Source organism: Anopheles bellator, chromosome 1 (genome assembly GCF_943735745.2).
Source record: "Anopheles bellator chromosome 1, idAnoBellAS_SP24_06.2, whole genome shotgun sequence".
Taxonomy (NCBI): Eukaryota; Metazoa; Arthropoda; class Insecta; order Diptera; family Culicidae; genus Anopheles; species Anopheles bellator.
Window position 1 is genome coordinate 42424786 of NC_071285.1, and position 10655 is coordinate 42435440.

Consider the following 10655-nt stretch of genomic DNA (forward strand, 5'->3'; position numbering starts at 1 on the left):
CTAAAAACCACTAATTTATTAATAAAGATTTAACGCTTAAAGATGAAGAAACAAGATTCCCGTTGAATGGTTATTTTTCTGAATATCTCCGAAATTTACGAATAAAATTGTAAATAAATAAAAAAGCAAGTCAATGGTGCTACCTACCAGCCGCTCCTGTTCCCCTAGTACTTTTTGGTTCAAATTGAATTCTGATTTTGATTATTTTAGCGGACTTTTCCGATTGAAAAAAAAAGACAATACGTGTTTTACGGAAACCGCTCAAGGCACTGGAATGGCTGAGAAGTGGCGCTGCATGCGAAAATCGGTGCATCAGGTAAAGAAGAAAAGCGCGAGTAGCCTTTTTCCAAATGTTTTTCCCTGAAGCTTCCGGTCAAACCTGATTTCAAACCGATCTTCCGACGGTGCTGCGGATTCCCTGGAGGCCCAGCTTCCGGTTGAAAACGCCGAACCGCTTCAGCGGGGAGCGGATATAGGCACTTGACCTGCGTGACGATGTCCTGCGAAGGGAGCGCCCCTCATGACTTTTAGGAATCCTGGCTCATGCTTCTTGTCCACTGGCGAATGAAAGAAAAAACGAAAAAAATACAACGGATGGTCATTAGGTTGGTCGGAAATTTGGTTGTATTTTTCGACAGGTGATGCTGATTCAGAAACAGCAATAAATACTTAGTAGTTGTTCCCTTGGATGCCTGTCGTAAAAGGATTCGTAAAGCTCGGGACCTTACATTCAACAAACACATAAAGTACAGTTTCGTATTTTTCATTGACAGGCGAATTCTCGTTATTTGCTTCTCCTACGAAAGCATCCTGTTGTGAGATTTCTAATCGCTGAGATCCCTGTGAAATTACTTTTAGCGTTCTCTTACTATGTTTGAAATGCTCAATGCATTTAAAATTCCTACACCAGCAGCAGGTGTGTGCAAGATCGTACCATCTACTTCTCTAGGGTGCGATCACGCCCTCAGGGCACCATTCATACGATCAGCATTTCGTGACACCGAGAAGATGTCACGTTTTCGCAAGCCTAGCTAAAGAGATGCCAGATAAGTCAAGAATCCTGTGGGACTGCATCAAAAGAATTTATCCGTCAGACGCCGCCATGGCTACAAGAGTCGTCGGTCGATTGAAGCAATGTGGCCACTGCCGATCTCGTGGCCAGGAACCTACAAAGCGAAAACATCGGCAGTCAAGCGAGTGTCAGTTAGGTAATTAATATTCACAGATGGCACCGAGACGACGCCCTAGACTGACTGGGAACGCGGGAACGCGCATTTTGCGGCAAATCGCCTCTCGCCGTGACGTCCTCCGGGCTCCGCGCTGATCGGCTGGGTTTGAGCATATTAATTTACATTGGAATTTAATGTAATTATGGCAAACGGTTGCACTGGCCGCGGATGGCTGTATGAACGCAGGCATTTTTATGATGTGTTTCCTTTAAGTTTAACGACTCTCTTCCGCCCGTTAGGGCCGCCCTGGACATCAAAGCGATGTGGCGAAAAGTCTCGGTTGATTGATGGGTAAATTGACCAGGAATAATAATTAGACACAACGCTTCGATTCGAGCTTTGTCGGCAGCACGACAAAGCGTTTGTTTTTAATGGTCTATTAGGGACCGTGATTGTGACCTTGTACTTACTAAAAAGACACTGTTGACGGCGAAGAACCTACCGAACGGATTGTGGGTTATTTCATTGAGGTTCTAAGAGTAAGAGTTAGACAGTAAGGCAAGAAGTGTGCAACGAACCAATTGTAACATACAAACTTGCTGAAAGAAAGTCAATTATATTCATCGATATCAACGGACACGTCAAGAAAATCTTCAAGTCTTCTGCATCACTCGAGTGATGATTTTCGAAGATCATTCATAACATGAAAAATAAAGACGACCGAAGGACCTTGTGGGACGCCAGAGAAGCTTGAAGTTTAAATGGTTTCTTTAAATCGAACCCGATGGAAATCCTGAAAAGACAAGGTGATCGCAATATTATTGCGATCCGAATGATCGCAATAGTATTCAAACTGTAATGCTTTTAGTGAAAAAGGTTTGTTCAATATTAATCCCAGCCATTCCTAAATTCATTTGACGCATTTTTCTCTTTCGAAACAAAAAAAGGCGATTAACAAACCAATCCGTTAACAAGGTTGCCGATCGGGAATGTTTTCCGTTTCCACAGCCCGTGTTGCGTGACGATCGCGCTCGGTCCTGCTCCGGATAATCTGTCACATCTAACAGCTCGTGATGAGCACCTCGTTTGCGGCACAGCTCGTTTGCGGTAATTAATGAGATGAAAATTTAAATTTAATTTTCACACCAACTCGGTTCTCATTTCGGGTGCCACTCCCGGTTTTCCCCCGGGTGGCGATGCTGCGTTCGTCGTTCTCGTTTCGGAGTCGTTGAATGATGATTTTAGTACAAATTGCAGTCCACCCGTTCGCGTTCGCTCGGCATCGAACGGGATTACAACCTCGACCTAGCGGGCAAGGTTGCAACGTTTTAATTTGCTCCGTTGGCTCCGTTTTGGTGCCCCCTTGGCCCCGCAACCAGAGGCCGTTGGTTTAATTTCACGCCAAGTTAACGCACGCCCGCCGTCGGGACCGGATGAAGCATTTTTCGGAGTGCTTCAGTGCGGCCAAGGCATCTGTGGCGCATATGTGACGAGCAGTACCGTTACTCCCAGTTGGTCCGCGCGTTGGTGAGCGGCAATTACGAGATGTGGTAAGGATCCAACTTTCTCCGCTATCAGGCGTGAAACGAGGGCGAAGCCACGCGTGGGGTATTTTGTGTTTAACATACTTCTTAGGATGCCACATCAACTATGGAGTTGATGCCTATGCCTCGGCAGTGGAGGTCCCGGGAAGTTCGATCTTGTTCGATCCAGCACCAGTCCCGTTCAAATTGGGGGAATATTTTACTCGCGCGGTACGACCGAAAAGAAATCAATTGGGAAGCACAAAAATCAATAACGAGGCCAGTTGAGCCAGTTTACCGTGTAACTGCCCCTACTACCGTAGTTTACGGGTTTGTATACTCGGAAACATGATGTTTCGAGCGGCGGTAACAGCGTTTAAATTGACATTAACATAAAACAAACATTCTGCCATGTAGTCGCTGAGCCGCAGTCGCCTGCACTTCTTCGACATTTTTTTTACCGGGGGTTGTTTTCAATTTTTAACCGTAACAGTGAAACCCCGATGTGTCCTTCGACCTAACGACTGTCCCATAATTGATGCGGGAGTTGGCGAAGGCCACCGTTGGGTATTTTCGTAAACCATAATCAACGGCATCGTGTTGCGTCCATGGTTTACCCTCTGAAGGGTAATGGTTGATTGTCCCAACAGGTGACGCATTCGGTAATCAATTAAAACGATGGTAAATATTCGTTAGACCCCTTTTCAATTCACCCACCAGTGCGTGCCTACGCACCGCAAATGATAGACCAGGCGGGTAGCATATTGCGTTGGACGTTGAGCATAATAATTATACTAGCATTATAATTATATATTATTATTAATTATACGCGTCATTTAATTACACTTGGTACGGTGTATTCAAACGACAACTTTGCGAATAACAACAAAGAACATTTCCTCGTTGGTAACGAAACCAATGGTTTAGTCCGAAATTACACGCTAATCGAATAATTTTTCAAGGTTTCCCGGTGAGCGTCAAATGCGTTTTACGGTTTGCAACTTTTTCAAACTCCTTAATTGAGCCGCGGGAAACATTAAAACAATAATTAATTAATTAACAATAATTAATAATTAAGCAAACATTCCAACGTTCAATTCGGTGTGTGAATGTGTCGGAATGTGATTTTCCGTCCGTGTGTCCGTGTGGGAAAGCAAATCGGAAAATCGGAAAATGGAAAATCGGAAAATCGCGCTTGCGCCTGAGCAAACGTACGCAGCCAATTATGACGAAAACGTACGCAGCCAAGCATGGCACGCCTACTTTTTTCGTTAAGTCTTACGAACTTAACGAAGAATTCTTCGTTAAGTTCGTAAGAATTCGTCAAAATGGCGGACAAATGTGTTATACTGTTATACAAAAATTTATTGTCTAAACTTACAAATATGCCCTTTCAGGATCTGAAGAGCAATTAATCTGAGTGTGAAGATTATCCGAAATATAAAATACTAGTTTGTCTTCTGCAATGTATTTTATCTTTAGTGTACTTTAGAAATATGGAAAAATATGGTAAATAAACTATTTCTGGAGGGTAAGTAAGTTGTTGTAACAGACAAGATCTATTTTTAGAATTTTTATTTGAGCTTGAAACTTAATAGTTTTGATTGTCACTTATCACTACTTATCACTACTGCTCTGGAAGGGTTTCGAACATAGGAGTGTATGTCGATATTGGTCCTGCTTGAAGCATGACCAGCTTGCAGAGAATATCCTGCAACTCATACTCTATGGGGGAGTTAAGCGTCTTGGTGTTGTCTTTGGATTTCAGCACATTTAACTCCTCCGGTAAGCGTTCTTCGCACATTATGTTATACAGCTTCGTGTGACTTAGTAAGGGATCCGCTGTGATCCGGAAAGGCTCCACGGAAGCGGATAGAAATTTCACCACACGGGGAGATTCGGCGGGAGTCGCGGGTTTCACCAGGAACCAACAGTCAGAAGGACTGGTTCTTAATGTAAAGCCCTCTCGTACCTGGACTCTATGATACGTGCCGTTTGTCTGCTTATTACTCACAAGAGGGAAATTAGGCGCATTCCCGGACTTCCGGAAAGCGGCTTCCCGGAGAAGCAAAGTACTGCTCACCTGGTCCAGAGCCGATTGCTGCTTGTCCACGTGCCGGAGAGAGTTTAACATCATATCGAAAGGCCGGCACGAAGTTCTCTTCAGCGGCCCAAATCTTTTGACCTCATCCACCAGATGTGTAAGGCAGTGGAACTTATAAGTAATTTGGGTGAATTTCTCCTCGTACAAGAAAAGAAATTTTGTAAAAAAAGTGTCTGCATGGCATCTTTCAAAAACGTTATACCTACATACTTGATTAAATTGGCTAAATAAAGTCGATTTAGTTTAAATTCTACCAATTCTTTCGAAATGGGTACAAAGCGGCGAGGAGAACATTCGCACGGTAGCGTTGTTCTCCTCAACCGACCGTTCAATTTATCTAATTTCCTGTCTTCGATTGGCAAAATGTCCCTGCCATTTCCCTTAATAAGATTTTCAAACAAATTTAAAAAAATACCTGTGTGCAACAGGTGCTCCTCATCGCCGATCCGGAAGTCCAGCACCATGTCGATATCGGCGATGTCTAGCAAAGCCGATCGAATTGGGGCCATCCTGCGATTGTCGCCCTCGGCCACGAGCTCTTCTTTGTGGTGGCCAAAGTACCGGAGCTCTCGGAAACGGGCATCGGTTCGTTGGGCACCCTTTCCGATCGGGTACACCATGCCCTTCTCCGGGTCCCTCCAGCCAATGGCCTCGCACATGTGGCAAGCCTGTTGCGAGCGTTGTTGGACCTCTGAAAAAAAAATCATTATAAAAATCTGGCAATGATTCCCGTCCGTCAATTCTTACCTTTTATTAAACACAGAGCTCTGTGATCTGCGTTAAATCCGTCGATCCTGACGGAGGCCCCATTAATAGTCTTTTTTTGTCTATTCAAAGTATTTACTTCGTCCACCAACGGACGGAGGAAATCGCGCATGCGTTGCGGCCACTTCTCTCCGGTGTACGTTCCGATCACGAACGGCTCTGTTTGCTGAACCGGATCCTGAACCATCCCCAGGATGGTCCAAGATACCTGCGACGGATTTTTATACAGTGGCATCTCGTCAACGTGTATGTCTATGTCGACCTGTGTGGCGCCGCTTCCGTTGGTGTAATTGGTCTGCAGCCCGTTCTCTGCAAATGATAGAAATGAAAATGATAGGTGTAAATAACAAACAAAACACAGGTGTAAATAATAATTACTACTACAAAAATACTAACCCAAGCCGCGGTGCCAGTATAGACCCCCCGGCGTTTCCCGAGCTGGGAAATTCGACGGCACGTCCAAAGCTGCTCGCAAATCCAACGGCATTCCCGGGTAGTCGGGTTGCAGCAGACTGAGCATTTCTGTCGCGAACTTGGGGCCCAGGTTGTATTTGAAGCGTATTGCAGCTATTCCCTTGCAGACTTTTTGGATTTTATCCCGACTTTCTGCAGGTAGCGCTTTAAAGACCGCGCGCTGAGTCTCCAAGAGATCCGGTTCCTGCTCACAGTCGCTATCGCTATGGTACTGCGGATGAGAAAAAGCGGAGTTTTCAGAATTAATTTACGACGAGATCGCGACGAGACTAGGATACCTCGTAGTACCACTTCTGCAACCATCAACAAGTGAGAACAAAACGAAATTACTCCTAGATTGTGACTTCATGCAATCAACACCAGATGTACCCATGATCCTACATCCTACATGATCCATGATACATCCTACAGTTCGAGGAAACATTTCACGGAAGACTTCTCTTTCGATTAGCAGAAGAACTACAATCCGTTTATCGTTTAATAATTGTTTATAACTAGCCCTTTCCAAAACTCACCAACAAAGTGTAAGTAAAATCATTCTACTTCTAAATTGTATTCATTTAGTTGTTCTTGTCAAAAGCAACAACCACCAAACGTTAAGTAATAATAAATTTGGTTTCTGCGGATACACTTGTTTTCACGTAGGAGGAATTTAGCTTGTTCTCATATTATTGAATTTTTCCTTTACTACACCATTGAAATATATAACTAACCTCAACGTCTTCGGCTTCCGGTTGCCTATCAGATGGTCCCGGTTGGTTCGGACTTGCCGGCTGCCTTTCCTGGTCCGCGGGCGACCCGAACCTTCCTCGTTTGCTGGGTGCAAAAGACATTCTGCAGCAAGGAAAAACAGATATGAAAATATGTTGCATCTGCTACAAGTTAACACTATCCCGACAAAAGAGAACACAACTTACCTTGATTTGATACACAAAAAAGCACTTGGCACTCCGAATTCAACAGATTAAGACACAAATCTCACTCGAATTATCACTTGGAAAACAAAGCAACACACCGTGGAATCGTTACCGTATTACACGAGGCTCACTGAGCGAATGCTGCGAATGTTAAGAAATTTCCATACATTCATTGATGCCTACCCGACTTAGGAGATCGAAAGAGGCAACAATTCTCGTTATTATGTTCTAATCGCTTCTTGACAAAAATACATTGCCCTGAGGGGTCCTAAACGATCTACCCGAATCCTTGTGATCCGACCAACCAATTCGTCGCCTGACTATGAATACCTGCACTTGGTGCATAGATGTCCTTCTCTTCCTTTCCCCTAAAACAGTCCTTTTGTTTTTTGTTTAGGTGCAACGCGTGCCCGCTGATGACACCCCCGCGAAAAAGGGTCCGGGCCCGGGACACCATTACCTGGTAGCGCCAGCTTCGGGACAGAGTGAAGCAGGTACGGGCAAAAGGATGCTTCAAACGAAAGGACCCAATTTGGGTTGATCGGCTCACCATAGACCATAAATTGTGGTTTTAACACGCACTTTATATAAAAAGAATCGGTAGACACACGACACGGAAGTGGCCTACAATGTCGCCCTGCAATTCACACAAAGAATGTGTTATCACAAAATCAATATCTTAAAATAGAATATCTTTTAACCCACCTGATCAATAACAATCTGCAATCTAATCTGATCTAATCTGATGCAATAACTAATCTGATCTGCAATATTTTACCTTTGTTTACCTTTGGCATTTCTCATTTCACAACAAACAAAGTAACATGGCAAAAACCTTGTATCTGTGTGTTTTGTTTAAAGAGGTTTCTTTATTTTATCGTATTTATAAATTTTATTTATTTTATTCGTATTCAAATCAGATTGTGCCCTAGCGCCCTCTATCGGGCATTGATCATGGCTCATCGCAAGCTAATCGTTCATCGTTTTTCTGGCACCTGTGCATGTGTGCATGTGGGAGGGGAGGGTGAATCGATAACCGTTGAACTGAAACTTCGAGCACTTTTCGCAAATTTGACAATCAAAACAAACCTTGCGCAAAGCCGTAGCCGCCTGAGTTGAGTCTAGAAATGACGCACGTTACGGATAAAGAATTACAATTGGTGCAACAAATTAAACGCTATGATTGTGTTTATTTTGCCCAACCCAAAGAATCCCACATCCCCTTAAGTGCACAGTTAGAAAAAGCGTGGCAGCAGATAGCGCTGCAAGTGAAAATGCCGAAGATAAAATGCAAGTCTATCTGGAAGAAAGTGCACAACCGAACAACTCATTGTTGGAGAAAGCACCAAAAACAACCCCATGGTCAAGACCAACAGATGCACTGCTGTGTTGTACTTGCAGATATACTCACGCGCATACGTGCAAGAAAAACACCTGCACTGCGTCCAATCGTCCCTCAACCGTCCGCAAACCGCCGCCGCCTGTCTACAGCCTCCACAACCTCCAGTTTTTCCTGTTCCACAACCCTTTGCAATTTAAATGCTCCTCCGCTTCAGGCTCCTTCCCCTCTTCCTCCTCATGCTCCCATCTCTCCAATCCCTTCACCCTCTCCTAACCCTTCGGTCCCTTCTCCTGTTACCACATTAGGTAAGTGTTATCAATCAGTCTGAATTTTAAGTACATTAACTTCTCGTTTTTCTTCATCAGTTCTGCAGTCTGTTGCTATCCCACAACCACCAACACCGCCCTGGGAGGCTCCGCCGACCACGAGTGAGTATAGTGCACTATTTACTGAATTATTAATTATTAATTATATAATTTTTACAGTCGACAACGGAATTGAGAACATGCCAATCTATTATTCGCCTACATTGCAATCTGTTGATATGCCACCACCTCCACCGCCCTCGGTGGCTTTAGCCTTACCTCCACTAGACTGTAATTATTATCTGCAGTCTGCACAACCACCACCACCGCCCTCGGTGGCTCCACCGACCACGAGTGAGTATAGTGCACTATTTGCTGAATGTAAATTGGTTCGATAATTACGTAATTTTTACAGTCGAACAACCGACAACGTGGACAGTCGACAACGGAGTTGAGCACACGCCACTATACTGTAAAGATATATTAATACTAGTCTGAATGTTAAGTACCTTAAATTTTCATTTTTTCTTATCAGTTTTAGTCAATGCATCTCAACCACTTCCACCGGCTCCACCGACCACGAGTGAGTATGGTGCACTATTTGCTGAATTATTAATTATTAATTGTATAATTTTTACAGTCGGACATACGCAATCTGTTGCTATGCCACCACCTCCACCGCCCTCGGTGGCTCCAGCCCCCCCACCTTCTCTCCTACTGGTTCCTACCACGAGTGAGTATAGTGTATTATTTTTATACTAAATTGTACATTCACTTATTTTTCTGTATAGATGCATTGAATCAATGCTTCCGGTTGCATCATCCAGCGGTAGACATGATTATGTTGCCGGAATCTAAAATCAGAGAAATAAGGACGCAAATTGAAAAATGTTTACAACACGTTATTGCGGGGAGCTCAATGTGATGTCGTCCACAAAACAAATAAAACTGTATTACTGGGGCTACACGAAGCGTGAAAATTAGCGTAAAATTAATTTGTAATGTCAAAACGTTTACGCTTCGTGTGGCAGCAAAAATATAAAAACGAAACGTGAAACGTGTTTACGTTCGTGTTTTTGGTCCAAGAAAACAGAAATAGAAGAGAAAAAAATTGATTTCTGAAAAAAATCTGTTTTTTTTAAGATTTTGTTGCTATACCAGCAAATAAGAACATAAATTATCCTCTGTTTGTAAGCAAAGCGTATGCAAACAGTATTTACGCACGGGTTTACGTCTCGGCCGACCCGTGAACGTTTTGACAGAGGCGCAGCACTTTGGCATTAATCGATAATGTCAAAAACATTACGGAACACCTCGCTCCCCAGTATGGCACACACTATTTTAGTTACAACAAAATTGGTTTGTTTACATGTTTACATTGGCCGTGAATGATCATTTCAGTGTTTTCAGCAACAAATTACCGGATCCTTCCGGGAAATGGGTTTCCCGGGAAATGGTTCTTGCAAACGGACTTGGCAACACTCTGACACATTGTACCGAAATTGTCTAGCAATTAGAAAGCCATTTTTATTGCTCTGGTGAAACAGTGTCAGCAATAAATTGTGGAACCCTTTTGGGTGCGAGGGGATAGTAAAATTCAACATGTTTATGACCCTACAGGCTACACTGTTGCACTTGTTTTCAAAGTACCACCGTGAGTGAATCGAGTGAGTTAGGAAAACGAACTGACTCTGGACAAAGTAAGAATAAACTAGCTACAAATGAAACTAAATCTTTTGACAAGGTTATCCAAATTGGAGAGGGATTGTAGAACCGCAACATGCCATTTTGAATATTTTATGTTTTTTTGTTGTTGTAGAAGATGTATCAATTGCTTCAGTAGTATGAAAGAATGTCACGAAGGAAACTCTTCTAATAACAACCGGGCGTTCCAGAATTGAACTCAACTTAATCCGCTACCATCGTTAGCGCCGCTCGAGCAGCCAACGTGGCACATTTTAATCAGGTTGTAATCAAGTTGTGTTTCCCACTAGATTGTGGGATGACAAATGACAACAAAAGGGCCGAAACAACGGCCATTAAAGCGATTCGAATC